Genomic DNA, 24,136 nt, shown 5'->3' with positions numbered 1-24,136 from the left:
GAAAAAAAAAAAAAAAAAAGAGTGTCAGAATGACACAAGGAAAAGAAGGGAGGTGCAAAAAGCCATTTGGTTTGGGCTCTGTTAATTCAGGCCAGGGAAGAGGTAATGCTGAGCCCGAGGGGGTGAGCTAAGGACAGGGTTTCTGCCTTAACTCTCAATGTGCTTGCTTTTATTAGTTTAGGCCAGGCGACTGCTGACATTATTTTAGTATCTATTTTGTGAGTGATTATGTTGTATGCATGGGCAGGAGGTCAGGCAGGTCAAGCCTTTCTGCTCCAGACCATCTCGGCATGAGCCTTTCGCCTTTAGATCTTGCTGAAACTTGCCACCTGTAAAAGCAGACAACCTAATGGGAAAAAGAGCAGCACTTAAAATGCTGTTTTTTCTCCACCACTCTCTAGTGTAAAGAACGTTGTAAAAATATTTCAAACTGGATTTTTTGTTTGGGTTGTGTTAACCCTTTGTTTGACTGTCGTCACCATTTTCTCACCAATTCACTTTTAGTAACCAGAGATGTTTTGGAGAAACGGAATGTTATGTCTGCAAACGGAGGGAAGCAGTCCGAGAAACCCAAGGCAGACTTGCTAGTGCTCTGATCGCTTAAGCTCATCTGCTGTATCACACACGATGACCACAACTTTGGAAAGGTCGCAAACTAGTCTATTTTGGGGGACTCCCTTTCATTTGAAGGAGCCCTGGTGATGCAGTGGTTAAGTGCTTGGCTGCTAACAGAAAGGTCTGTGGTTCGAACCCACCAGTCATTCCATGGGAGAAAGATGTGGCAGTCTGCTTCCCTAAAGATTTTCAGCCTCGGAAACCCTATGGGGCAGTTCTACTCTGTCCTATAGGGTTGCCGTGAGTTAGAATTGACTTGACAGCAATGGATTGGGGTTTGGTTTGATCTTTTTCATTTGGGTTTGAACAAAATGTCCGTGAAACTTGGACCAGCTCCAAGCACAATGTTTTTGATAGCCAACACCCTAAAGAAAAAGGGATGTGGTCTAGATTTTAATCCTAATTTCTTGCCCAACTGCCTTTATGACCTTGGAATCATTATTATGCCTTAGTGCCTCAGTTTATCTTTAAAAAAGATTACCTGCCTTACTGTTTGGGAGATTTAATTCATTTATTCTCTACTACTGAGAGTTGTTAGATTATTACGCAGGAATCTTGGGCTCATGGTGAGGTGAAGGGTCGGTGGTATAGCTGGAGACACTCTGTTGGCCAATTGTTGCTTTTGTCCAACAAAAACTTCATTTTAACCAGGAGAGGCTCAGACCTTGTGCACAACAGCAGTCTGGGGATGTACTTTCAGTAAGAAATCAAGTGGTCTCACTTCTTTCTAGGTCAGATCTGGACCTTGGTGCTCTGTAACTATTCCAGCCTTCCGTCTAATCTTCCTGGAAAGCTATCTGGACATTTGTTCCTTTTTTGATTCAACAAATATTTATTGAACACGTCCTCTGCTCCAGTCACTGTGCGGAGGCTCCCTAGTACCCAACACCAAATCCCTGCACTCATGAGCCTTCTGCTCAATGAAGATATAACACATGCTTAATAAGAGAATAAATAAATATACAGTACAAAGTGTCAGAGGGTAATGAGTGTCATGAAGGAAAGTTTAGCAGAATAAAGGAATGGAAAGGATGGCAGGGACAGGAGGAACATGTCACCTTAGACAGGTGGTCATGTAAGGTCTCTCTAACGGTTGACATTTGAGCAGAGACTTGGATTACCTGAAGGATTGAGCAATGCAGATATCTAGGGAAGAGCATTCCAGGAAGATGGAAGAACAAACACAAAGACCCTTAGGTGGAAGGTTTTTGGAATGTTTGTGGAGAGCAAGGGGCCTGTGTGGTAGAGCAGAGTGAGTGATGGGATGGAGGTAGGGGATGAGGTTAGGGAGGTAAAGAAAGGCCAGCTTGTGTAGTGCCTATGGGCCAAGTTAAGCACTATGAACTTTATTCTGAGTGAGATGGGGGAACTAATAAACTTTTAATCAGAGATATGTCATGATCTGACTTGGTCATAAAAAGGATCACCTGCTGCTCTGTAGAGTGGATTGAACAAAGTTAAGAGTGGAAGCTGTGGGACTAGTTAGGAGTCTATTGCAGTGGAACAGGTGAGTGATAAAAGTGACTTGGATTAGGGTAATAACGACAAAAGTGGTGTAATTCAAGGCTTTGAACCAGTTTGTTCTGGTTTGAACTTTTGCTGAGAATTTGCATTTCCACCCCAGATATACTGAATCAGAATCTACAGTTTAACAAGATCCCCAGGTGATTCTTATGTATAATACGTTTTTGAGAACCACTGCTCTACTAGTGGTTCTCAGGATTGGTCCCTAACCAGCAGCATTAGCATCACCTGGAAACTTGTTAGACATGCATATTATCAGCAGGATTTGAATCAGAATGAACTGGTTCGAAGCCCTGGTGCAAAGTGGCCTGATTTGGCATGCATTTCAAATGTAAAGATGAAAGGATTATGATGGTCTGGATATGGGATATAAGAAAAAGAGCTTAGTCAAGAGTGACACCTGAGCAACTCGGTGAATGGAGGTGTCATCACAAAGAAAGAACCTACTGGAGGAAATAACATGGAGGGCAACTAGCATGGGGCTCTAGAGGCTGAAGGGAAAATGTGAGATTGTGGTTATAGTGTGACTTACATGGGCCTGTCTAAAGAGCACAGTGCTTGCTTTTCAAGGCAAATTCACAGTGGATAAAGGGTTAAGAATGATCTCATATGGACTAGAGGTGAAATAACCTATTTTATATGGAGGAAGCCACATCCAGGCTGTAAGTCTTGGATAGAGCAATGTCACTATCAGGCAGATATCTCCTTTTGGCCATGTAGCCAATACTGACCATTACACCTAATGGCTATTGGGTCTGGATGGAGGTGGGTAGGGCCTCTAGATAGGACCCTTAATATCTGGGGTTCCAGATGCTGTTCTAACAGCAGCTTGATCAGGAATGAGAGAGCTCAAAACTGAAAGAGACCAGAACCTGGAGCCCCTGCCTCCTACCATCTGTTCCACCCCTGACTCGTCCTTTAATCCTTCCTTCCCAGAAAAGAGGCATTGAACAGTAGAAGGTCTCAGGTGCAAACAAGGTGGAAAGAAGGGGCAGAAAAGCCCAGAGTAGGAAACGCTCAGGAGATTGACAGTCCATAATAGATAGAGGTTCAAGCAGGTAAATTTGCAGAAGCAGAGAGGAAGTACAATAGGTAAAGAGAACACATCACGGGACAGAAGAATGGCAGGAGATTAAAGGACATCTGTTTATTTCTTCCTTCCCTTCCCTCTCTTTCTTTCTCCACCATTCTCTCCCCCCCCCCTTTTATGTTCCCTCTTCCATTCCTTACATTTAAGCATTCGTGAACATTGGTTCAATGCCTGTTCTGTACCAGCCACTATTCTAGGTCTTGGGGACATCTAGAAATGACATAGGCTCGACCTTCCTGAAGCTAACAATTTAATGGGGGGAATTCCCCAAATTCCCTCCTGGGTCAGTACAGACAAAAGAGTTGGGGGTAGGGGCTTGGAGATAGTCTGGCCACATGCATTTGGTAGTCTGTTTTCAATGTGAAACTACCCTGCTCTAGGCTTTCTTTATTCCTGTTTATGTTTCTGTTCGCTGGGTGGTAGGATTTCCTTCCTATAGGTTTATTCAAAATCTCATCCTGCACAACACCCTGGTGCTCCATTTTCACAGCAGAAGTTGATCTGTTATATGAAAAGACATTATTATTGGCTTGATGCCTTACAAGAAAGTCTTTAGTTTGTTTTAGTTGAAAAAGTGTATTTATTGACATCCTAAGCAGGACAGCACTGTGGTTAAAAGAATGGGTTTTAGAATCAGACAGATCTGGGTTGAATCTAGGCTCTGGAATTTAATAGCTGTGTGACCTTGGACAATTAGACTTTCTCAGTCTCAATATACTCATCTGGCAAATAGAGTCACTTAAAGATAGAAGTCCACACACACACACAAAAAAGTTTTGCATTGCATATTTTGACATTGTCAACCAACAAATGCTTTACTAATTTTGCAATAGCAAACAGATATCTTGGCATGTGCCAATTTCCTCTGATTGGTGGTGACTGCTGAGAGAGCTGTGATGAAGGACTATGAGGCTTCATACTATAACTAATAGCAACATCTTTCATAAGCATAAAAAACAAAACAAAAAACAGTTGCCGTCAGGTCAATTCCTACTCATGGTGACCCAGTGTGTGTCGGAGTAGAACTGTGCTCCATAGGGTTTTCAATCGCTGATTTTTAGGAATCAGATCTCCAGACCTTTCTTTCAAGGTACCTCTGGGAACTGCCAATCTTTTGGTTAGTAGCTGAGCCCATAACAGTTTCACCATACAGGGACTCTCATAGGCATAGGCATGGGGAATGTTGTTGATATGAGTATTCTGTAGTTGCCATCCCTACTGTTGTGGTTGTTATTTGTTGGTAGGTGCCATTGATTGGCTCCGACTCATAGAAACCCTGTGTATAACAGAACAAAACACTGCCTGGTCCTGTGCCATCCTCACAATCATTGCTATATTTGAGCCCATTGTTGCAGCCACTATGTCAATTCATCTTGTCAAGGGTCTTCCTCTTTTTCCCTGACCCTCTACTTTACCAAGCATGATGTCCTTCTCCAGGGACGGGTCCCTCCTGATAACATATCCAAAGTATGTGAGACGAAGTCTTGCCATCCTCGCTTCTAAGAAGCATTCTGCCTATATGTCTTCCAAGACAGATTTGTTTCTTCTTCTGGCAGTCCATGATGTATTCAATATTCTTCTCCAAAACCATAATTCAAAGGCATAAATTCTTCTTCAGTCTTCCTTACTCATTGTTCAGCTTTCGCATGCATGTGTGGCAATTGAAAATAACCATGGCTTGGATCAGGCACACCTCAGTCCTCAAAGTGATGTCTTTGCTTTTTAACACTTTAAAGAGGACTTTTACAGCAGATTTGCCCAATGCAATATGTCATTTGATTTCTTGACTGCTGCTTCCATGGGTGTTGATTGTAGATCCAAGTAAAATGAAATCCTTGACAACTCATACAGAAATTTATTTCTTCTTGTATCCTGCTTCTCTCTGCGGTAGAAGAATTGAGTCAACCCTCAGTTTTGTTGCTATTTTATCTCCTCAAACAGTGCTAGATATGCAAATTTACAAAGTTGCTGTACAATATCTCTAAGGTCCCTTTGTGACTCCCTGACATAACTAGGAGTCATGGTGTCATAGATTATATTGTGTCCCCAGAAAATATGTGTTGAAATCCTAACCCCTATACCTGTAAATGGAGCCTTCCTGGTGCAGTGGTTAAGAGCTCAGCTGTTAACCAAAAGGTTGGCAGTTCAAGTCCACCAGCCACTTCTTGGAAACTCTATGGGGCAGTTCTACTCTGTCCTATAGGGTGGCCACTATGAGTTGGAATCGACTCACTGGCAATGGGTTTGGTTTTGGTTTTTTTGGTACCTGTAAATATGACCCTGTTTGGAAATAAAGATTTTCATTTGTTAGGTTAATGAGGTCATACCTAAGTAGGGTGAGTCCTAAACTAATCACTTCCAAGTTGTAAAAAGAGCAGAATAAACACAGATACACACACACAGGGGGAAGACAGATGCCAAGGAATTCCAAGGACTGCCATTGGAAGCTGACATAAACAAAGTACTTCCCCTTATAGCCACACTCTAATTTAGAACTTCCAGCCTCCAGAACTGTGAGTTTAACCCAAAGGGGAGTCCTCCTAGCTTTGCTCTGCTCTACTAGGCCTGAAAGGAGTGTCAGGGTTTCCAGTGGTCACACATGCCATTGTTGAAAGTTATATTTTCCTAAAAGGCAGGTCAGGCAATCCTGGGTAGCAGAAATGGTTAAGCGCTCCAATACTAGCCTAGAGGTTGGTGGTTTGAATGCACCAGAGATGATCTGTTTCCAGAAATGTGGAGGCTGATACTCCCTGTTGACTTATCTAGGGGAAAGTATCCTAGCTGCCCTCCATCTTAGATATTAGGCTGTCCTCCACCATAGCTCCTGGGCTATCCCCCATCTTTGACGCTGGGCTGCCCTCTATCTTAGGGGCTAGGTTGCCCTCCATCTTATCTTCTGGGTTGCCTTCCATTTTACATGCTAGGCTGCCCTCCATCTTAGCTCCTGGGCTGCCTTCCATGTTACATGGTGGGCTGCCATCCATCTTGGATGCTAGCCTGCCCTCCCTGTTAGATCTTGGGCTGCCCTCCATCTTCGATGCTGGGGTGTCCTCCATCTTAGATTCAACTGCCCTTCATTTTATATGCTAGGGTGCCCTCCGTCTCAGCTCCTAGGCTGCTGTTCTCCATTTTAGCTCTTGGGCTGCCCTCTATCTTATATCCTGGGTTTTCCTCCATCTTAGCTCCTGGGCTGCCCTCCATCTTAGCTTCTAGTTGCCCTCAATCTTAGCTCCTGGGCTGCCCTCCATCTTAGTTCCTGGGCTGCCCTCTATCTTATATGTTAGTTGCAGTATAATATCTCTGTTTGACCTTGTGATTTACACATTCATATAAACTTACATCTTCAGTACCAGGTACAGCAGTACTTTTAGTTGTTAGAAAATGTAGCTCAATAAAATTCAGTAACAACTTATATGGGGAATTTTTTATTTTTAAATTGTGTTGATTGGGGAAGCAAAAGAGACTGGTAAATACTTTTATATAGAGTTTTAATAATGTTCAACTTTCTGTAATTAATCCCCTTCCCACCTTGATTTCACAGTCGTTTTGGAAAGAATTTAAATCTGATATCAAATCACAGTATTAAATTTCCAAAGTCCCCAAATTCACCTTTAAATTCCTTTCATCTTTCTCCACTGGATTATGACTTTCATCCAAGAGTTCTCCCACAGCTTTGTGGTCCCGGAATCAAGAACATTCCTCTTTACATTGGACTGCTCTTTTGGCCAGTAAAATAAAAGTTGCCTGGATATTCTTCTCCAATCATACTATTATTATTAGTTTGAAGTGGAAAGGACCACCCTTAATTTGGACTATGAGAGAAACATTCTCCTCTTCAAAAATGAAAACGAGCAAAATGTAAGTGAATAACAAAGACTCCTTCCCCAGGCCTGTGTTTATAGGACACAGACAAACACCAAAAGTTGGGGGTGATTAGTCCATCAGTTTTGCTTAAGCATTGCCAAAGAATTTAATAATATTTTAATGTAGCTTTGGCTTTGTACAGACACAGTTATGGTGATAAGATATTTTCTGAGTGCATGAAACATTTCATTAGGGCTAACTGAGTATCATGTCAGGAGTCTACATAAATCATTCACTCGTCATTCATTCTACAAGTATTTATTGACCTCCTACTTTGTATCAGAAGGACAGTATGCTAAGCCCTAGGGAATATCTTTGATGAAGACAGACTCACTCTAAACTCTCAGGGGCACTTACATGGTATTTCTAAATAGGTCACCATGTTATGCTTTTTAGAGGAGGGGGGAGGTTTTTTTTTCATAAATGGCCATAGTAAGTTATGATAAATAACTTATTTAATAAATAAGTTATACAGTGTCAGATATACCTGGTTTATAGCAAGGAGGTGGCTAGTATCATGGTGGACTCTGATGCTAAAATACCAAACTTCTGGAGAATAAATGGTTAAAAGACAAAGGTCATCTCCAACATGCTCTTCAAAATACAAGCCACTCCCGCTGATTTGCATAAAAGGAGAGAAGCTGAGATGGGGCCAATAAGATGGCAAATCACAAAATACGTGTTGTTTTGGTTTTCTGCTTGCATTTATATATGAGCTTTTTTATTTCAGGGGAAGTCATCCCAAATGGCGTCATGCAGTCAAACTGTGAAGACGTGACTCAGGAGGAGACTGGCACTGGTGCAGTTTTCTACTCCTGCCCCTGCTCAGCAGCACCTTCAACCATATTCACCCTGGGGACAAGTCCATCCTCTCTCTGATTAAGACCAAGTGTCCTTTTACAAATCTTTCCTGAAGTAGGAAGTTGCTTAAAAGTCTGGTTTTCAAAGAGTTTGCTGTGCAAGCAAAGTAAACAGGGAAGTTTATTGGATTAGTAAGGTTGAAATTAAGCAAATTAGTTCCCAATTCTTAATAGTAGCTACCCAGGATGTCAACAAAGCAAAGGGCAGTGTCAATAATATTAAAAGCAAGGTTAGTAGTACTCACTACAGCATAAATAATCCAATGACAGAGTCAAGAGTTGACTTTATCTCAATTGCTTCTAAGATCCTGGATTTTAAAGGTCTCCCTGAAAGACAACAATTTTTTTTTCCCCTCTTTTTTTCTTCCTCTGGATATTGGAAACTGGGAAAAGTAACTCTGTTAAATAATATTGATAAGAATAAAGATAATGAGAATAATGATTTCGCTATCAGGTCCAGTGCCAAATGGAGAAATACACAAAGTGTTTACTTTGCTTACTTCACCAGTCTCATTTGGTTTCCTTGCACCATATTTTTGCTTTCAGCTCACAGGTATTCTCTTCAAGAAATTCTTCTGACTCACGAAGTGTGTAATTCCATCCATAAAGAAGTCCGGCTCCCTGCAGTAGACTGGGTTCACCGCTGGTTGAGATGCACTGATGACGCCTCAGATTGTACCCTTGCTCTTGATTGAAAGCAGAAGGACCTCCCCTCCTGCTTGGCCTCCTTACTTATGAACAGTGTCGATCCATTTCCTGTTCCCGTCTGTTAATTCATACCAGGACAGACACAAGATCAGAATGAGGGACCCTGCATTTCGGCACCTCCTTGGAGCAGTGTTGATGGGAATAAGTGTTTGCAGACTGCAGGTTCCTGTTCAGGCTACTAGAGGATGACTTTTCCATGCTGCATTAACCAGTTCCAGCCCAGAAAATAGCGACTGTACATGAGGACTGTTCAATATTTTTTTTTTCCTCCCCTTGAAGTATTGACCACCCAACCATTATCACTCCCAATTTAAAATGAAATATGGACAGCCTCATCTGGGTTTCAAATGAAATGCAACTGTCCCTTTGTTATGCTGAAATCAATCAGAATCTGGCCCAAATGGGAGGTTTCATATTACCACAAGGAATGTGTTTCCAGGGGTGTTTTCTCTGAAATAAAAAATGTGACAATCATTACATGGAGAGCCAATAATTATAAGCATTTCCTCTTGGAATCACAGAGAAAAAAATTTAAGGAACATATCAAACTAAAAAAAAAAAAGTATCATTGAATTTCTGTCTGGTCTATTAAGGCACCTGGCTGGGGCTATAGCCACACTTCCTTTGAATGCTGCTGCATTTTAACATCATTGTAACCTTGATTGAATCTGCCACACTGTTTTGCTAAAAGTAGTGCTGAATGTGTCGACTTTTGTTTTTTCCTTAAAGTGAAACACCCTTTAATAGAAACATAGCTGGATTTGTTGAAACTGCAACATTATATTTTGCTTACCAAGTATTGTATCCTGTAAGTGACAATTGATTTTAGTTCTAGGGAAGGGCCATTCAATGGAAATGAGATCTCCATGAGATGCCATCTCCACGGCACCATTGAAAGTCATATTGTATGCATATCATATTGCATGATCTGTGCTTACAGGGGGCACGGCTGGTACTTCGGAGACACATGCTTCAAAACTTAGTAAGCATTTTCCATTGCATATTCTTGTCTTTTTCATTAAGTAAAAGAAAATGCAGGTCAGGCAAGTACCACCTGCTCAACTCAAGAAAGACTTGCCTTCTTAGTTTTTGCTTCCTCTGCTTTACGCCCATGAGTTCAAGTATATTGTTTTTAAAACCAAGTGCAAATTCCAAAATAAAGGCTATTTGCATGTCAAGTTGGGATGCTCTGAAACTACTAGAATCTACCTTCAGGTTCCACTCCCTGAATCTGTGCCCCCCTTCAAAACCAAAAGGATACATCAAGCAAAATGGATTAGGCTGATAGCTCTGAGTTGCCCTGGCTGAAATGGTAGCGGAATGGCCTCAGACTGTCCATAGAGCAATTAACTTCCACAGCTGTCACCTGGCTGTTTTCACCAGGGGCTCAAGCAAGACTTTTGAATTAAACCTTCAAAACCCAACATAATTCTGTTCTAGAGAAACACAGGGCATTGCTTTAGACCCTCAGATTAAAAGTTACACCTATTCTACTCTTCTTTTCCTTACTTTTACCCTCATCCTTGCTACACAGAGATGACTCCTACGTAGGATAACTGGTAAACCCTGCTAGACTATCCAGACATGTAAAAACCAAACTTATGGACTATAAAAGAGAAGGAAAGGAAGATAGTGAACATCTACCGAACACTTACTATGTGTGCTTGGCCCTTCATAGACTATCTCATTATATCGTCAGGACAAACTCAAAAGGTGTGTACTTTTATCCCCACTTCCAAGATGTAAAAACCAAGCTTAGAGAAGCAAAGCAACTTTTCCCAAGCCGTTATGGCACAGCTGGGATTCAAATTTATCTCTGTCCTACTTCAAAGACCCATTCTTTTTCCTAAACCTGGCAGAGGGGGCCTAGATAACAGTTAGTAGAGCTTGTCATTTTACAGCTGAGGAATCCACTCATCAAAGGCCAGCACAAGTAAGGACAGACAGAGCTGACTTCTCTGTGGTCACTAAGCAGATAGTACCACTTAAGAACAAACACAGTTTTAAAAAAATGTGTCCTGCTAACCCCAAATGTGCCCACTTAACACATTTTTCTGAGTTTTGCTGCTGCCAAAATTTCTAAACTGCTTTATAGATACAGGTTTATTTTTCCTTCAAGAATGTACTTGGTACTTTATGTTCTATAAGAATTCCCATAAAGCTCCATAGTTACGAACTGGGCTTTTGAGAGAGAAGACTGTACCTATGATAACATTCTCCTTAGAAATACTGTCACGATGATGATGATTTATATGGTATTTATGTAATAACCCACTGGACTTTATGTAGAGTCTATAAAGCTACTTTCCCTGTCTCCCCCTAAAACTCTTTCATGTACATTATCTCATTTAATTCCCTAAAATAATCCATGAGAAAAAAAAATTGGAACAAGACAAACTTTGGAATTTCATATTTTTGTAGTTTTTTAATTTCATAAAATAACGTGGAACCTGGTAAAAGGAAGAGAGGGAATGAAAATATGCTTAGGATTGGAAGTAGGTGGGGTGGAATGGACATTAAATCTGTATAGATATTTGCATGAGAATTTGAATATAGGAAAATGGATCCCAGATTAATTCCTGATAAATATCAGAATTTAGTAAATCCATGGAAGGAGGACCGAGGGCCAAATGGAGATGATATATGGCTCAGTAGGCAAGAGGCAAGCAGGTGGAACAGATAGAATCTTTATAGCAACATATCATAAAAACTCTAGCTCCAGAGAAACTATGCACTGTGATAGCTCGTGCCAAGGGTCTCTGGGGATCCTTTATATGCACACATGCCAAGAGTGCCCTCTGTTGTCTACCCAGAATACTATTAGCTTCAGGAAACCCATCCCTGCTATAGTTTATGCTTCTTTGCCCGTCAAGGTTTCTCCATACCTGATAAAGGGCCTGAAATATGGTTTATGCCCTAGACATGGTTTATTGACTCTGTTGCAGAGTATTAGAGTTTGAAGAAGTCTTAAAAATCATCTGATAAAAATTCTCCTTTTACAGCTGGGAAGTGGGAGAAGAATCTCATATAAGAGCATATGAAGTTAATGACAGATCTTGGTTTTGAACCCAGGACTCCAAATCTAGTCCCACCTCTGATGCAGCCTCCTAACACCTATCTTGCCTCATTGATCCCCTTTAAGGATGGATAATAACCCCGTGAAACAGAATACTTATTGAATAGATTCATAGCATACTTGAATGGAAGGTATCTCAGAGATAGTATCTCAAACCTCCATATTTTACCAATAAGAAACTGAGGTCTATGACTTACAAGACCACTTAAGGGGGAGGGTAGACTCAGGACTCCCAAGTTCAATCTCCTTTCTATGACACCATTAAGGGAAAATAAGAGGGGTAAAACATGTTCATTCTCATTTACAAGATGTGGTTCTCTACTTTTGTGTGCTGTACACATCCCCACCCCACCCTTTCCATTTATAGTTTATTTTAGGCTCATTAGGCTCAGGCCATTAAACTAAATATGGCCAAATCATTGAAAGCCAAATGGGCAGAGCTAAAATGGGAATGATGTAGGCTGAAACAAAAGGATGATGACCTGGAACACTGGGGTGAGCAGCTGGTGGGGTAGGAAGTGGGTTGTTCAGGATGCCATAGCAGCAGTTGGCTGGGTGAGGCTACTATGTTTGAGGTTGGAGGCCAGGCAGGTACCATGTCAGACTCCTGCCCAAGGTGAGTATCAGAATACCTCTCTCTGTTCTTACACAAAGTAGTGGTAGGGATGCAAAATAATCAGTCCTGGTTGCACCCAAATTTATTCCCAGTCAACAGTGTTCCCTGGTTGGCAGGAACAGGGAAGTGGGGAGCTCCTCAAGTGGCTGTTGCTCAGAACTGCCTCCATTTTGGTGGGCATCACTCCTTGTGTCAGAATTCCTCGGCCCAACCTCCTGTTACCTATTTTCTTATACTAGGCTTTTGGACCAATGTCACCATACAGCTCGTTCTCACTGAAGAAGATGAAAAGAGAAGTGAAGAGACATAAAATTTCTGAGGGTGTGTTTCAAGCACTGTGCTCCAGGTACTGGGCTAGGTGTTACCTATGCATTATTATTTTAATCTGCACTTTTCCTCCATCGGGTGGTGCCATTATCCTGAATATACAGATGATGAAACTAGCACTCGGTGGGGTAGTAGGGTGAATCACCTTGCCCCTAGTCTCACAGTTACATTTGAGGCAGAGCTGTTTTGAATTCAGACCTTCCCAAACCTAAGTCATCTCTTACGTTTACTGTAAAGACAGCTAGAGCTTGGATAGGAAACTGGCTTGGTTACTCTATTTAGCTAGTAAGCACAATTGGTTTAGCTAGTAGCATAAAGTCTCTGCCTCCTACTCTTCTCCTTATCCCTAACTTTTTACCACTTACCCTGGTGAAAAGCCCTCCGGTTACCTGGTGCAAGGGTATCATGCTTATCTGCTTCTAAACTGTGTATTTGGGCCTTGGTCTATGGTTTTTCCAATTGTGCAGCTTAGATTGACCTTTCTCTTTCTAATTTCCCACCATTTTCTGTCCTTCCTTACCTGGCTAACACCTAGAGCCAGCCTTTTTTACTATATGTACTACATTTACTACTACATTTATTCTACAAAAAAATCCAGAGATTCCTCTGCCCTGCAGAGGTCAGTTCAACCACTGAGGAACTGTCAAAGGGTCGGTGGCTGGGTGGTCCTGGACTATGAATTTAAGAGGGAAGCCAGAGTCTGGCATCACCCTGGTGGACAGGCCTGATACAATGGACACAGCGAGTCCAAATGTCACTGTTAACATTTACTAGCTAAATGTCTTGGGTAAGAAACAGTTCTCTTTCCCTCCAGTGACATCTATGACATAGGGATAACGATATCTGCCTTTCAGGCTTGTCCTAGGATGAAATACCATAATGGCTGCACACTGCAAAGCACACATAGTAGGAACTCAAAGAATGTTAGCGTCTTCTCCTTTGTGTTCCGTGGGAGGCAGAGCCAATTCCTCCATCAATTCACAAAAATAACTGCGCTTCCTAGGTCATAAAAGAGTATCCAAATCTATTTTCTCCATAGTTCTGTTTTCTCCACGCATCTCTTTAGAGACATTTATAACTGGCAGATATTAGGTACACAAGTCCTTTTTGTTCCAGAAGGACTTTGAAATTTACTGTTTAAGTAGATCCCAGACCAGGGGTTTCTCATGTGGTCTTCAGAGTACCCATATCACAATAGAAAATGCACTTGAGAAATCGGAGCTGACGAAGTCTCGAGCTGGTTCCCCCACTAATTTCCATCCCTGTGCCGTTTACTAAAAGGTGGGTGTAAATCGGGCAAAGCCTGCCTCTCAGAAGTAACCAAAGATGCCTGCACACCTCAGTGTATCACTTGGTCTATTCTTCCTGGGAATTCTGAATGCAGTCAGGTGTGGGGCCTGGGCTTGTAGGGATACCCAAATATTTTCTTGGAAAGTAATCTCAGTTTATTAGAGTTCCTTGTCTCAATTCAGAGTATAGATTTTTGAATGCGTTTGCTGACAGATTGACCTGGACTATGTTTTCCTCTTATTCAGGGAGCGATCGATCTTTATCAAAAGGATTTGTTGACTGACGGGCTTTCACGGTTCTAATGTGCTGTTTGATACTTTTAAGAGACATATGCCCCTTTGTATAACGAAATTATCTGATAAAAGCAGGAATGAAGCTCGGGCTTTCAGAAGCATCTCAGTTCCTGGCTGCTTTGGTGCCTGCCAGAGAATTTTGTTTTTATTTGCCTGGATGGAAACCTTACAATCCTTGGTGAAGTTGTTTTCCCATATTCAGGTTTCTAGACCATATACTGTGTTTCTAGGCCTAAGGGTCTGAACTAACCAAGATTGTGTTTCCCTCAGGTAAGTACTTCCAGACACTCTATCCTCTCTGTCTTTACAACCCGCTTCTCCTCGTTACTGTACTATGTAACATTAGATGCGCATTATATTCCACATAAAAAGCCATTTCTGCAGCATCTTGTCATCGTTTCATGGACGCTGCTTTGAAGCCGTGTTGAGTTCTGAACCCAGAGCCTAACAGCAACGGCTCAAGTGCACCGCACCGTATTATTTACCCAGATGGGGTTAATTGTTGAATAAAAGAATGGTCCCTTTCAGTTTACCTTTTTGCAAGCTCTCTCACACTGGTTATGGAAGACAGGGAAGTCTATGATAAATATCAAACTTTCTAATCAGAAACGAGTCCAGTTGTATTTGAAATCTTGAACTTAATCCAGAATCAGGAAATGTAGCCACTTGTGTTACTGTTGCTGAAAGAAGAAAATGACCTTTTTATTGTAGCTTACATTCACTATTGTCCTTGGGAGCTATGGGGAATGGAGTAAGTAAATGTAAAGCCTTAAGTAGAGTTTTCCTTTTAACAGAAGGGTACAACCTGATGTGCTGGAACCATCAGCTCCATATGATTTCAAGGGATTTTTACCTAGAGTGAAGCCTGCACTGAATCCTTAAAAATATTTCTGCTGGAAATTTTCTACCAAATCCCTTCAGATTTCTGATTTTAGTGTGGCTGACTACTGTTGGCTTCATTTATTTATTCATTGAGGGATAACTTGCAGGCAGTACATTTCACCAGTCTTAAGTATATAGCTTAAGTATATAGCTGGATAATTTTGTATGTATGTATATAGCCATATAATCACTGCCCAGATCAAGAACATTTCCAGTATCCAGAAGGTTCTCTCAGGCCTCTCCTTGTCAATACCCTCAAAGGTAGCTACTATTCCAATTTCTATCACCATGCTTCAGTTTTGTCCATTTTTAAATTTTATATCAATAAACCCTTGCCATTGAGTCAATCTCAACTCACAATAACCCTATAGAACAGAGTAGAACCGCCCAATAGAGTTTCCAAGGAGTGGCTGGTGGATTCGAATTGCTGACCTTTTGGTTAGCAGCCGAGCTTTTAACCACCGTGCCACCAGGGCTCCTTTATATCAATAAAACCAAAAAACCAAACTCTTTGCTGTTGAGCTGATTCCAAATCATAGTGACCCTATAGGACAGAGTAGAACTGCCCCATATGGTTTCCAAGGAGCAAGCTGGTAAATTCAAACTGCCGACCTCTTGGTTAGCAGCCAAGCTCTTAATCACTATGCCACCAGGGCTCCTTCATATCAATAGAATCATATAACACATGCTCTTTTCTGAATCGCTTCTTTTGCTCAAGATGATGCTTTTGAGTTTCATCCACCTTGTTCTGTGTATCGTACCACTAGCTTCTCAGACATCTTATTATTTTGGAGAATAATTATTGAAATTCAATAGATTTCTTGAAGAAGAGTTTTCAAGGCAGCATCAACATAAAGAGTGAAGAAAATTTTACTTTTTTTTTTTTATTGTACTTTAGGTGAAGGTTTACAGAACGAATAGTTTCTCATTAAATAGTCAGTACATTTATTGTTTTATGACATTGGTTAACAACCCCACAACATGTCAACCCTCTCCCTTCTCGACCTTTTTTTTTTTTGGTGGAAATATACATAGCCAAAGATACACCATTTCAAAAATTTCTACAGGCATAGTTCAGTGACATCGATTACGTTCCTCCAGTTGTGCTGCTATTCTCACTTTAGATGAAGGTTTACAGAACAAAATAGTTTCTCATTAAACAGTTAGTACACATGTTGCCCTATGACAATGGTTAACAACCCCACTACATGTCAACACTGTCCTTACTCAGCCTTGGGTTTTCTATCACCAGCTTTCCTGTCCCCTTCTGCCTTCTAGTCCTTGTCCCTGGACTGCTGTGCCTCATTAGTCCCATTTTGTTTTATGGGGCTGTCCAGTCCCCGGCTGAACAGTGAACCTGTGGTCCATTAGTCTTTTGGACTAATCTTTTCCTTGTATCCTGTTCTCTTCATTCTCCATTGCTCCCGAAAGGGTGAGACCAGCGGAGTATCTTAGATGGCTGCTCACAGGCTTTTAAGACCCCAGACACTACTTACCAAGGTAGAATGTAGAACATTGTCTTTATAAACTGTGTTATGCAAATTGAGCTAGATGTTCCCTGAGACCATGGTACCCAGAAAATTTTACTTCTTATACTCCAATCTATGTTGCTCTTACTATGGTAATATCATAAAGAGGTCCAGAGGAGATTTTACATATATGCATATACATATATATCCCTAGGTGGTGCAAGCAGGTTGTGCTTGACTAACTTAAAGGTTGATGGTTCAAACCCACTCTGTGGTACATCTGAAGAAAAGCCCTGATGATGTGCTTCCATTGAGATTACAGCCAAGAAAACCCTGTGGAGCAGTTTCTACTCTAACACGTGGGGTCACCATGAGTTGGAATCAACTTGACGGCAACTAACAAGAACAATCTATATTTATTTCTATATACACATACAAAAAGATATTCACGTTACAATGAAATATTATCCACAGACAAGTAATTTGCCACTATCATCAATCAAGGATTAAGCAGCAGATTTTATAGGGCATGTGGAAAAATTCCTTCCAGAGCTAAGATAGATGATAGGATAATCAGGACCTGAGCTACCCAGACTCCCAAGAAGCATAGCTGGATGTAATCTTGGAATTATTTAGGGGTACATTTATCATAGGCAAAGGTGTTACAAACTATTTTGCTACTGATTTATTACCTTGTTTTGTTGGAATTGACAAAATAGCACAGGCTAGAACTCCCATTAATTATTTCAATCATTAACTTCTTAAATATTCATCCATTTAATAAATATTTGTTGAATATCTACTGTGGGCCAAGGATTATTCTAGGTACTTGGGATTCAGCAGTAAATAAGACAGATAAGTTCCTCTTCTCATGGAGCATTCTAGCTGGGAGGAATAGACAACAAGTAAATTAGTAAATAAAAATTATTTCTGGTAGTAATTAGTGCTAAGGAGTGAATAAAAGTAAGGCAATGGAAAAAGAGTCATGGTGGAGGTGGGGCTATTTTGGGTAAGGTGCTGGGGGAAACCACTCTGATGACATGATCTATGAGTAGAGAATGGAGAGAAGGAGCTGGATATGCAAAGATCTGGGGACAAGAATGTTCTAGGCTAAGGGATAACAAGTGCACAGGCCCCACGACAGAAAGAAGGTAGACTAATGCAGGTGACAGAAAGAAGATCAGTGTGGCCTGAGCCTAGTGGAAGAGGGAGACAGTGCTGGGAGATCAGGTAAGGGAGGTAGGCAGGATCTATCCTGTAGACTCTTGTAGAGACTATGGCATCTTTTAGTTTTAAATGTAATGGGATGCCATTTGGAGGATTTTAGCAGGGGGAATGGCATGATCTTATTTTGTTATTAAAAGTTCACTCTGGCTGTTGCATGGCAAATGGAGGGTAGAGGACCAAGGATGGAAATGGGGAGACCAGTTAGGAACTTATTATTGAAAGATGATTTTGGCTTAGACTTGGATAATAGCAGTGGTGAAGGAGAGAAATGACAGTGTATGGTATTTATTATTATTATTTTGGAAGTGAAGCCAACAGGACAAGCTAATGAATGTAGGGTATGAAAGAATTGGAGGTTAACTGTAGTTGCTGACCTGAGCAACTGGGTAAAAGACAGAGCCATTAAATGCAATGGAGAAGCTGTAAGAGTAGCAGTTTAGGAGGGAAATAATAGTTCTGTTTTGGCAATGTTAGGGTTGAGATGCCTATTACATTTATGAGTGGAGGCACTAAGGAAGCAATTGGATGTATTCATCTGGAGCTCAAGAGAAAAGTCAGGCCTGGAGACAAAAATGTTGCAGTCATCAATATAAAGCCATAAGATTGGACAGGATTACTTAGGAAAAACTCCTGGAAAGACAAGATTAAGTCCTGGGGCAAGCTTCTTCCTGTTGACTATATCATCATCATCTTTGTGTCTGTCATCATCATCATCATAATCCTTATGATCTCCATCATCTTTTATTGAGCACATACTGTGCACCAGGAATCATGCGAGGCAGCAGAGAAACAGAAAAAAATTCAATCCCTGTTGTAAGGAGGAGAGGAGACAATGACAAGCTGGACTAATAAGCGCCATGATAGCGGTTAGCTCAGGAGATAGTGGAAGCAACTGACTCAGAGGACTGGGCAGACTTTGAAGATGAGGCGACATTTGAATTGAATGTTTGCATCCAGAATAGAATGATCCATGGAGAAAGACCTCACCAGGTAAAGAATGGCATTAACAAAAGCAAGAGACAAAAAAGGGCAGGGAGAGATCTTGAAACTGAAAGTAGCTCCCATGCATATGGGAACTCAGTCAGAGCTGGATGGGACCTTACAGAACATCTCATTGAACTACCAGCTCCCTTATGTGTAAGGTGAGGAAACTGAGTCCCAGAGAGGGCAAGAAGTTCAATCAGTTGAAATGTTAACTGAACATAATTAAAGAACTCTCTTAAGTGCTTCTACCCAGCAATGCTGCTGCTCCAAGTTTTTTGGTGATAATGGCTTGAGGTGAAAACTCTCCCTGGAGTATTAACATCTAGCCCAGGACTCAACTCCTGACAAGCTCAAATCTAATGGTGGCAGTCTAGATACCAGCAGCAAAGAATGGGAGAGAAAGACGAGAGTTTCTCCAAACAAATATACTGTTAAAATCAAAACTGGAAGACACCTCCATGAACAGGAAGTACACGGAGGGTAATTATGATTTGCTAGGATCATCCTAGAGGAAAATGGCCTTGTAAAAGCCCTGGATAGGATGTTGGGGAAGAGAAAGGAAAGCAATGTGTGATTTTTGTTGCCTCTGATATTCAAGTAATCAGAGGAGGTTGTCCCATCCTTCCATGATAAAGTGTCATAGCATTAAAGACTTTCCTACTGTTTTATCCAGAAAAATAAGGCTGGGTGTTGGGCCAGGGATGGGGTGATGACCTAAATTACCTGGCAGAATAATAGAACTACTTTAAGACTCATTCATTAATTTTTATGGCAGGGATGTCTAGTTGCTTACCTCACATTCATTCTTCCCTTCCTCCTTAGAAATAGGACCCTGGGTTGCAGCTGGATATAGTCCCACATGGATAAATGACTCCAATTCCCAGGCTCACAATGAGAATAAATAGAAGTAAAGTCTTCTTAAAAGGAAAGACATCCATTTTCTTTTCTGCTTTATCCATGTAACTGCCCTCATCATGAGTGTGCCAGCCCTAATTCAGCAGATACCTTGGCCCATGAAAATGAGCACCGCAAAAAAGCGAATATACCAGCTCTGCAGCGCTCACCTCTGGGCTTCTCTTACATGAGAGGAAATAAACTTCTATCATGTATAAGCCACGTTGTTTTTTCTATCAATGCATCCTAACTTAATCCTTACTGATGAACTTCTTTTCTTTTGGGTGTTTTGATCACTTACTGGAGTAAAAGCCATTGGTGGTTCTAATTTAAAGAATATGCCTAAGAAGTAATATTTAGCATAATTAATTATGAGTTTGCTACATAAGAAAGAGTATCTTAAATTCAGAGAGTTTTACATTTTACAAAACATTTTTCTTATTTTATCTTAAAGCAATCCTTTACTTTCAAGATGAAACGCTTAAAATTGGGCTTTTTAAAATACTTAAAATATACATTCATGTTGTTATGCTGATTTCTAATTTACCTACTTATTACCTGTGTCCTAGATAAAGATTCTTAATCTCTAAGAGACTCATTTTTCTAAACTGCCAATTAGGGATAATGATTTCTTGCCTACAGAATTCAAGCAAATGAAAAGAGGCAATTCAGCATAGTGATTCAGAGTATTACTCCTACTTCCCACATATCTGTGTGACCTCAAACAAATTACTTCTCTATGCCTCAATCTTCTAGTACATAAAGTGGGGACCAACCATCCGTCTGTCACTTTGTTGTACTGTGATGGCTTGCATGTTGCTGTGATGCTGGAAGCTATGCCATCGGTATTTCAAATATCAGCAGGGTCAGCCATGGTGGACAGGTTTCAGTGGAGCTTCCAGACTAAGACAAACTAGAAAGAAAGTCCTGGTGACCTGCTTCCAAAAATTAGCCAATGAAAACCCTATGGATCACAACAGACATTGTCTGACTTGTTTGCTTTGGACATGTCATCAGGAGGGACCAGTCACTGGAAGAAGATCTCATTTTGGCAAAGTAGGGGGCCAGCCAGGGCGAAGGAAACCCTCTGTGAGATGAATTGGCACAATAGCCACAATGATGGACTTGAACATGCCAGTGGCCATGAGGATGATGCAGGACTGGGCAACAATTTGTTCTGTTGTACATAAGGTTGTACATGAGTCGGAGTTGACTCAACAACAGTTATCTGTCAAGTGAGGGTAATAACAGCATATGCTGCTTAAGGGTTTTGTGAAGAGTAAATGAAATAATGGACCTGAAATAGTCAGCAGAGTCCCTGGCACACAGTACAGGCTCAAGAAGTGTTAGTTATTGTTCTCAAACAGCCTAATACAGAGCCTTGATATATCAGAGCCACTTCATAAACTATATTGCTCCTGTCAGGCATCTTCTGCAGCTCTAAGAAATCTGAGAAAAATTCTTGAAGTTATAGCTAGAGTTTGCTTTCTTCCCTTTAAGAATGTTCTCCCATGGGTAAACCACTATTAGATTTCATCTCAGTTAAAACTTTTAATGCTTGGGCTATCCTACCTTCAAATCTTATAAGTTATATACTATGTTTCTGGATTCTTCCTGAAAAAATGGAGGAAAGAGCTCATGGCGAATATTGAGCTCTTAGGTTGGCTTAGTCAAATGGTTTGTGAGAAAAGGAGCAGAGGCCCAAGGCTTGACTTAGAGGAGGAAACCTGGCCACCTGCCACGCCCCTCTTCTGGGCCATGGAGGAGGTCTTGGGTCCTTAGCCAACAAAAAAGCTTTGCGTTAACAGCAGATGAAAAGCCATTTTGCTCTGCCTCCTTCCTGCTCCCCAGGGGTACATCAGAGTCACAGACTCAGACTACTATTTAGGATTAAGTCAGCCTCCAAGATCATTCAGAGAATAATAAAGACCTTTGAGGAGCCTCCAGGAGTAAGTACACAAGCCCTAAAGATGACCTGGCAGATGGGGAAACCAAACACAACCCCATATGGACAAGGGTGACACTGTGAGAGCAGGAGGCAAAGAATCCTTAAAAGAAGCACATGCATGTACCCAGTGGCCGCAAAGAGCCCAGGTCATCTGGTAACTCCAGGAGTGAAATCAGATCAAAAAAATGTTAGGAATGTGGACCCCATGCCTAGCGCAGAAGATAAGATTTGGTGAAAATGGTCAGCTGTGAGGCTTCCAGAGCTATCCCTGAATTCTCAAGGATGCCTCTGCCCAGGAGCCCCACACTGGCCACTCACCAGTGATGTGACCTTGGGTAAGTCACTGAGAGTACAGAATAGAGTTCTGGTTAAGAGCAAGGCTTCTAGAACTGGAGTCAGGTCTGGATGTAATGCACTGGCTCTGTAACCTTCATTCAACAAGTCCCATAAGCAACAGAAGGTTCCATCTTCTCATTTATAATATGGGCATCATAATACCTGCACCTACTTTATAGCGTTTCTGTAGGAAGTCATGATCAATAAAACTTTCAGCAATGATGGTGATGGCCTCCACCTGCATAGTCCAGTACAGTAGCCACTAGCCACACATAGCTGTTGAGCACTGGAAATGTGGCTAATGTGACCGAGAAACTGAAGTTTTTATTTAATTTTAATCAATTCAAATAGCCACATGTGGATAGTGGCTACCTTATTGAACAGCACAGCTCTAGGACAAACTGAGATAATGTCCTTTATCACCATACTTGGCATCTAGTCAGTGCTTTATAAATATAGCTAGTATTGTTATGACATTTTTTATAACCTCAGTTTTCTCATCTGTGAAATGGGGTAAAAATAGTACCTACCTCCTAAGATTGATGGGAGGATTGAAAAAAAAAAATCACTTGTAGAGTAACTAGCACATTTTTTGGAACATTACAGGTGCTTAGCAAATGAACATTTCTTCCTCTTCTGTCTATAGCTCTTTGGCACTATTGATATTACTGCCCAATAATAGACAAGGCCATTGAGAACCTATAGCAGGCAATAGGATTGTTCAGTAGTCACATGCGCATCTCTAATACTGGCTTTAGCTGAAAAAAAAAGTTTGCTTGAGCAAGAAAGAAAAAAAAAATATTGGCAGTGATATGTGCACTACGAGAGTTCCACAAATATGCATTTGGCAGAAGCCTGACTGTCCAGACAGATCACAAACCACTAGGCAACGCACCTGCTAGACGACAGGGAATGTTATTACTGTTATAAAGATATGATTTATGAGTAATCTATACCCCAGGCAAAGACTCGCGTATAGCAGCCCTATTGTCCAGACTAGTCGCCGACCCTGCAGCTGAGGAAATGACAGCACTGACTGAAGAGACAGCAGAGTGGGCCATGGAAATGAGCAAAACACTTGACCTCTTGGTCAGTGGGAGACTGAGGCCTGAGACAGGAAAAGATGCTGCGTTATAGCTACTTATCCAGATGTTGCAGGTGTGTTGGTCTCTGAAGGAGAGGCTGCCTGGGCCTTCTAACAGCAAGGGGGATCTAAGGAATATCTTAAAGGGGTCAGCAAAAGAGAGAAGATATGATCAGAGATAGTCTCCAGAGACGCTGCTTTGCTCACTCCTCCCCACGCCCACATACTTCTAGTGTCTGCTCCCTGGTTCTCGAAGTTGCAGCTAGAGATTGTTTTCTTTTATTTAAGGATGTGTTTTCATGGCTAAAATTCCCTCAGTGGTGCAAATGGTTTGTGCTTGACTACTAACAGAAAAGTTGGTGGTTCAAATTCACTCAGCTGCGTGTTAAAAATCCTATGGAGCACAGTTCTACTCTGAAACACGTGAGGTCGCCATGACTTCGAATCACTCACGGCAACAGGCTTAGTTTTTGGTTTTCTCATGGGTATGCTAATATTAGATTTGATTTCAACTAAAATATTTACCTCTTTAGCAATGGTATCTTCAAATCTTATCAGTTGTTTACTATGTTTTCAGGTTCTTCCTGAAAAGTAGGGGCAAGTGGGGCAATAGCTTAAGTACATGGAGTCTTGGAAGCGATTTGTGTGATGGAGGGATGGCATTGGTTATGCAGATGGCAGAAAAGTGTTGGAAAGAGGTTTCCCATCATGGCTGTATTATAGGAAATACATTTATTTCATGGGAGATGACCACAGAGAAGTTATATGCACACCAAAAGCTTTTGGATGACACAATCTGAATCCCCTTCTCCTTCTTTTCTTCTCTTCCATCATCATCATCTTCTATGCATGAGACAATCAGCTAGGTGTCTTAGAAGAAAAAAAAAAACCAGTTGCCATTAAGTTGATCCCAACTCATGGCAATCCCACATATGTTACAGTAGAACTGTGCTCCGTAGGGTTTTCAATGGCTGATTTTCAGAAGTAGATCACTAGGTCTTTCTCCTAAGATGCCTCTGGGTGGACTCGAACCACCAAATTTTCGGTTA

At 41.2% G+C, this 24,136-nt stretch overlaps 1 pseudogene; it reads right to left on the bottom strand.

The window, feature by feature from the left end:
* Window positions 1-22,247, bottom strand: part of LOC101360466 (cilia- and flagella-associated protein 161-like) — a 92,639-nt pseudogene extending 70,392 nt beyond the window's left edge.
* Window positions 22,248-24,136: the final 1,889 nt, after the last annotated feature.

The sequence above is a fragment of the Trichechus manatus genome, unplaced genomic scaffold, assembly GCF_000243295.1.
Source record: "Trichechus manatus latirostris isolate Lorelei unplaced genomic scaffold, TriManLat1.0 scaffold00009, whole genome shotgun sequence".
In the NCBI taxonomy this organism is placed as follows: domain Eukaryota; kingdom Metazoa; phylum Chordata; class Mammalia; order Sirenia; family Trichechidae; genus Trichechus; species Trichechus manatus.
This window is presented reverse-complemented; position numbering and strand designations above follow the sequence as displayed.